General features: G+C 29.4%; 1 pseudogene; it reads right to left on the reverse strand.

The window, feature by feature from the left end:
• Positions 1-4,926: 4,926 nt before the first annotated feature.
• LOC113380906 lies at positions 4,927-5,519 on the reverse strand (annotated as a pseudogene).
• Positions 5,520-6,078: the final 559 nt, after the last annotated feature.

Here is a 6,078-nt window from a genome sequence, read left to right on the forward strand (position 1 = left end):
ATGCTAGGTTAGTTTAACCTTCGTAGCAGTGGACTGTGTGAAACACTGATTTATTGTCATAATTTATGTATTTGGTGCTGTTCTAATTACACTATTAATTTGTCACTAAGATCTAATTGAAGAAGATATATTTATTGATTATTTATTACAAATGTTCTTATGCGGAGTTTTGGAAGTAAACAATTAGTCCCATGAAACTCTCTGCTACCTCTCTACAAGGATAGTAATTTTCAAGTACAAACTCTCAATGCCAGGAAGATTACAATATATATATATATATATATATTATATATATATATATATATATATATATATATTACCAAGCTTCAACTGTAAATACATTCAATGTACTCAGAATTCTAGAAGAAGGTCTCCTATAGTTGGCGATTTTTTTATATGGTTTTGACGTTAACTGCATTTACCAATCACAGTTTTAAAATTCATTTCTACGTTCGTTATTCTGCAATATTATGAATATTATGCATTATTATCCATACATGGTCTTATTCATTGTATTAAAAACATAATGCAGTTACTGGATGATGTGCAGCTCAAAAGTGTATAAATATGATTCTATAAAATGAATTTTATGCTAGATATACTGTCTTTCTACGTATGAAGATTCAAATGTATCATATTCTAGTACATATTGTAATTTAATATTATGTATACTATCAGTAAGTTGCTAAACATGGTATAATAAAATTATTGTTAGTAACAGGAGCAGAATAATTCATTATTAGAACAAAGCTGAAAAAAAAGCAAATAAATAATATGAACAAAAATTAGCAGAGAATTAATCTGAAAATAAATATATAGCTCTGAAGTAAATAATAAACAAATTATATAGGCTAATACAAAAAAAAATAAATACATGGAAGAAAATGCTTGGAAAAGTGTAACATAAAATTACCAAGAATGGAATCTTACAGTAGATCTCAAAATAAAACAAATTATGAGCAAAATCTTCCATACTGTATTCGATAGTGTTAAATTATGTCATAACCACAGGAGTAGTTTTGTCTTCTTCCATATTTTCTGAAATAGGATATAAAAAAGTTTGCACAAATTTGTACTATATATCAATATTTAATGTGTATCCATATATTAGTCGTTCAGTTCACAATAATCAACTTCATGAAAACTAAACAAAGTCAAAATACTTTTTTTTTCAAATATTTAATATATGCTAAATATATGTGTATGTTTATTCATATATGCAATACTTTTACGTTTACTGGACGGCTATTATAATGATCATATAAATACAACGAATTCATAAATGAATATGACTTGAGCATTCTTCTTGATTAAGAAACGAAATTTTTTATTCAATTATTCAGCTATGGGTTTAATTAAAAATTCTAGTTTTATAGTTTGTACATGATAGTGTCTAGTATGTTACCACAATTCAAGTTTTAATTCACATTTGTTGATCTTACAAAACATCGACTACATGATGGTAAATGCACAGATATTCTTATCATATAAGTAGGGCTTTATGTAGAAATGGAAATCTTTAGCTACACAGTTATGATACAAATCTATTCTAATTCTGCACCAGAGTCAGCAGAGTTATTCGTGTTCAAGCATTTATTTAAAGCAAAAGTGTTTTTCTTGCATAGGTAAAAATTGACTGAACTTTTAGATTTTTGTTTCATGTTTCCATTGCATCTCTCACATCTACTGTTGATATGTCATGGTCCTCATTTACATTTAATGTCTTTGTATTGCTTTTTTTTCAAACGTTTAATATTGTTTCAAAGTTTCAAAAAATTCAAATTTTCGAAATTTTTTATCCTTTTCAAAAAAACTAAATTTTGTAAAATTAAAAAAAATGATTATGAAGCATTATCAAAAAAATCTAATTCATAAAAAATTACTCTTTTAAACGTACACATAAGTTGTTTATAAAATACGCTCATCGCCCTATTTAAAAAGAACTTATAAATTTACAGTATGTATTTATAATAAATAATCTATTTGAAAATCTTCAAAACAATTATTGATTATTTTCATTCTTCAAATGTTTAATTACGGTACGGGAAGTTCTAGTAATTTGTCTTAAGGCACAAGTTTTGATCAGACTGTACAATCTCATTTTCTTTTTCTCGTATTTAGAACATGCCACTGATTAGTCAGTAGTATATTGTTTGAGAACAATGTTGATGAAAATGTTTAAGATTTTCAAAAATCACCTTTATTTTCAAAAAACAAAACTATATAGCAAAGAAAAAGGCTAAAAATACTTTTAAAATAACTAATAATTATTTTTGAAATACAATACTGTATATCACTGCTTTATCAAATCTATTCACCGTTTCGATGCAAACTGAGTGATTTGTTTACAAAATGGTCTGTACCTCATAGGTAGCCTAACACAGTACGTTTAGTATTTTACAAATAATATTTTAGTCCAGTAAAAGGTTATCCATTTATACAAATTCATTAAAATTCAATCATAAATATAATTCATCAATAAATATAAATTTGTTAGGATATAAGATTAGGATTAAAGGAAGAAAATAATAGATCATAAATAGGAACATTTCTCAAAATTATGTATATTTCTAAGCTAATCTAATTTTATTATGTTCTGAAACGATTCTGAATGACTAGAAACATCGATAAAACATCAAATCAGCAAATGTAAAAATAAATATTGCAGATTTTTACAAAACTAGTACGGTTTAAATAAAATATATTTAAAAGGCATTTTTACTCTGATGACAAGAAATATTTTAGTCCCTGAAACCTTGGAACTGTATATATATTTATTTTTGACTGAAATGATAAAAAACAATTACAATATTATATTATTGATTATTTAAACATTTGTTATTTACAATAAACAAATTAACAGATTTGTGACTAAAATATTTATTGCATAAATTGCAATTAATATCCCACAACTAATTCAATGTATTAATAAAAATGCTTTTTCAATTAATTGAATAGTCAAACATATTCCTGAAAGAAAACCAACATTTCATAATAACAAATCGATTAATGAATTGTTAATAATTCTAAATAAATAGTATGTATTTCGAAATACTTTTTTTCACAACTGTTAAAATAAAACTGTTATATAAAGATATTGATTATAATACAAATTATAATAATGATATAGTCAAATAAGATGTATATACAAAATGAAAACTTTACATAATCACTCATACCCCTGTCTGACAGATATGAAAATAATATATAAATATACATAAGTAAATAATAAATAACTAATAATAAATTAATATAATTCTTGGAAAATTATAAATATAAATTAAATGATGGTAAATTCACAATCATCGGAGTTATTATTTGAGATGCACTATTCGGTATTGTTTTAATGTCTTTTTTTGCGTGAACTGCTTTTGACATATTTCGCACTTAAGGGTTTTTCGTCCATATGAATTCTCTCATGCTGCGTCAGATTCCATTTCGTTTTGAAGGTCTTGTTGCAAGTATTGCATTTATGAGGGCGTTCATTTGTATGAACCTTCTCGTGCTCTTTTAGGGCGATTTTTTGCCTAAAACTTCTATCACATGTACCACATTTTAACCGTTTTTCGCCTTTATCAACATTTACATGTTGTTTAAGGTTGCCCTTTGTTTTAAATGCTTTTTTGCAGAAATTGCATTCACACGGATATTCATTCGAATGAATTTTTTTATGCTTTATTAATGTCATCTTTTGTTTGAATTTTTTATTGCATAAATTACATTCAAATGGTCGTTCCTCTGAATGTATTCTGGAATGCTGTTTTAAGTTAAAATTTCTTGTAAATGTTTTGTTGCAAGTTTGGCATTTAAAAGGGCGTTCTACGGCATGTGTTGTTCTATGTTTTAACAATGTGATTTTATACAAAAGCATTTCATCGCATGTACTACATTTAAAAGGCATATAAGCAGCATGAGTTTTTAGATGTCTGTTTAAATAAAACTTCTTTCTGAAGGATTCGTAGCAAATATTACACTCAAACGGACGATCATAACTATGGACCTTTTCGTGTCTTTTTAATATCATTTTCTGTGCAAATGTTTTATGGCAAACATTACATTTAAATGGTAATGCGTCCATGTGAATCACTTTATGTCTATTTAAGTTGTATTTTGAAGTAAAAATTTTACTACAAATTTCACATGTAGGGATGTTCAAGTTATCGGACATTTTCAATGTTTTTTTAATTCTCAACAATTAACGCAAGTCCTATGAATGGATAATAAATATGCTTTAATATTTATTAATTAGTTTTTTTTAACATGATATAATATTAGGGGGACCGGAAAGTAATGTCGTTTTCTTACGCTAAACTACAAACACATACATTTTTAACGAGTCTTTATTTTTAATCAATGATGTATTCCCCATCATTGTCAATAACCTTTTGCCATCCAGTGAGTAAATTTTCAATCCCTGATCGATAAAAATTAATTGGTTTTTCGGCAAAATATCTAGAGATGGCATTTTGGATATCATCCAAATTTGCAAATGTTTTGCCACTTAAAAAGTGTTGCAGCGCTCGGAATAAGTGGAAATCCGATGGTGAACATCGGGCGAATATGGTGGATGAGGCAGCACCTCCCACCCCAATTCATTAATTTTTTCTAGAGTTCGCTTTGCGCAGTGCGGTCTTGCATTGTCATGTTGGAGAATGACGCCTTTTCGGTTGACAATTGCTGCCCACTTTTCAATTAAAGATTGATTTACTCGCTGCAATTGTTCTCTGTAGAGGTCTGCAGTAACAGTTTGTCCAGGTTTCAGTAATTCAAAATGAACAATGCCGCGAATACTCCACCAAACACACAAAAGCGCTTTTTTGGGGTGTAAACCTGGCTTAGCAGTACTTCGAGGGTTTTCTTTTGGAGAGAGCCACTGCCTTTTGCGTTTTGGGTTATCATACAGGACCCATTTCTCATCTCCTGTGATCAAGCGATCAAAAAACGCTTCTGTGTTGTGTCGTTGAAGCAATAAGTTGCATGTGATTGATCGGTTAGCTTTATTCTGTTCGGACAGATTATGCGGGACCCAAACACCTGCTCTGCTTACTTTCCCAATCTGCTTCAAATGTTCTTGGATGGTCGACCAAGGTTGGTTGAGACTGTTTGACAATTCCTCGATCGTCTGACACGGATTTGCTTCCACTTCCGCCCTTAACACGTCGTTGTCTAACGCTGATGGTCTTCCTGATCGATACGAGTGGGAAAGATTACCCGATTTGAACTTGGAAAACCACCTTTGGCATTTACGAATGTCCAGTGCATTTGGATAAACATCGCAAATGTTTTTGGTAGCAACTGTTGCGTTATTTCCCTTGCGAAACTCAAAGAGCATGCAATGCCGGATGTGTACCTCTTCTGGTATTTGGCTGCCATTTTACCCAAAATTACAAAAAAAAAATGTAATTCAAATGTCTATAAGTAAAGAAATCACTATGTCTCACAATGTCTTTGGTACGCCTCTGAACCAAACAATGAGCTGACAAATGACAATCAAATGTTGGCATGCGCAGAAACGACATTACTTTCCGGTCCCCCTAATACTAACACTTACCTTTTTGTAATTATGATGTTTTCGGCTCGAAGTACGATCCCAAAATGAACAAATTTCTTGTTGAACCATGACACTTCTACTTCGTTCAGGTTGGACGACATTAGAAATATATCTAATGGCGCCAAAATTTAAAATCATTGACTATATAGTTGAAGGATAGATTTAAGCAGTGGTTTACAAATTTTGTCGCACAGCGCCTCTCCCCCCAGCTTTAATGAAAAAAAATCTTGCGCCCCCCTTAATTTTTTTTAACAATTTCATTTTATAAATACTCCACTGATATTGTAACAAAGTGTTCGAGGAATATTAAATGTTTTCAGATAGATTATTATAAATACTGTAATGTTATCTAATATTTATATGAATTATATAAACTGAATTACAAAGTTAAAATTATTCACTTAAAGTATATAAGTTAAAAATTTTATGGCTCCAGAATGCCCTTTTTGTTGATTACGTTGAATGAAAGTGACATCATATGATGAAAAGCTGTTTCTCAAACATTTCAACATATGTGGCGAATCATA

Source organism: Ctenocephalides felis, unplaced genomic scaffold (assembly GCF_003426905.1).
Source record: "Ctenocephalides felis isolate EL2017-DRISC unplaced genomic scaffold, ASM342690v1 CF-g0.4_SCAFFOLD_02456, whole genome shotgun sequence".
Taxonomy (NCBI): Eukaryota; Metazoa; Arthropoda; class Insecta; order Siphonaptera; family Pulicidae; genus Ctenocephalides; species Ctenocephalides felis.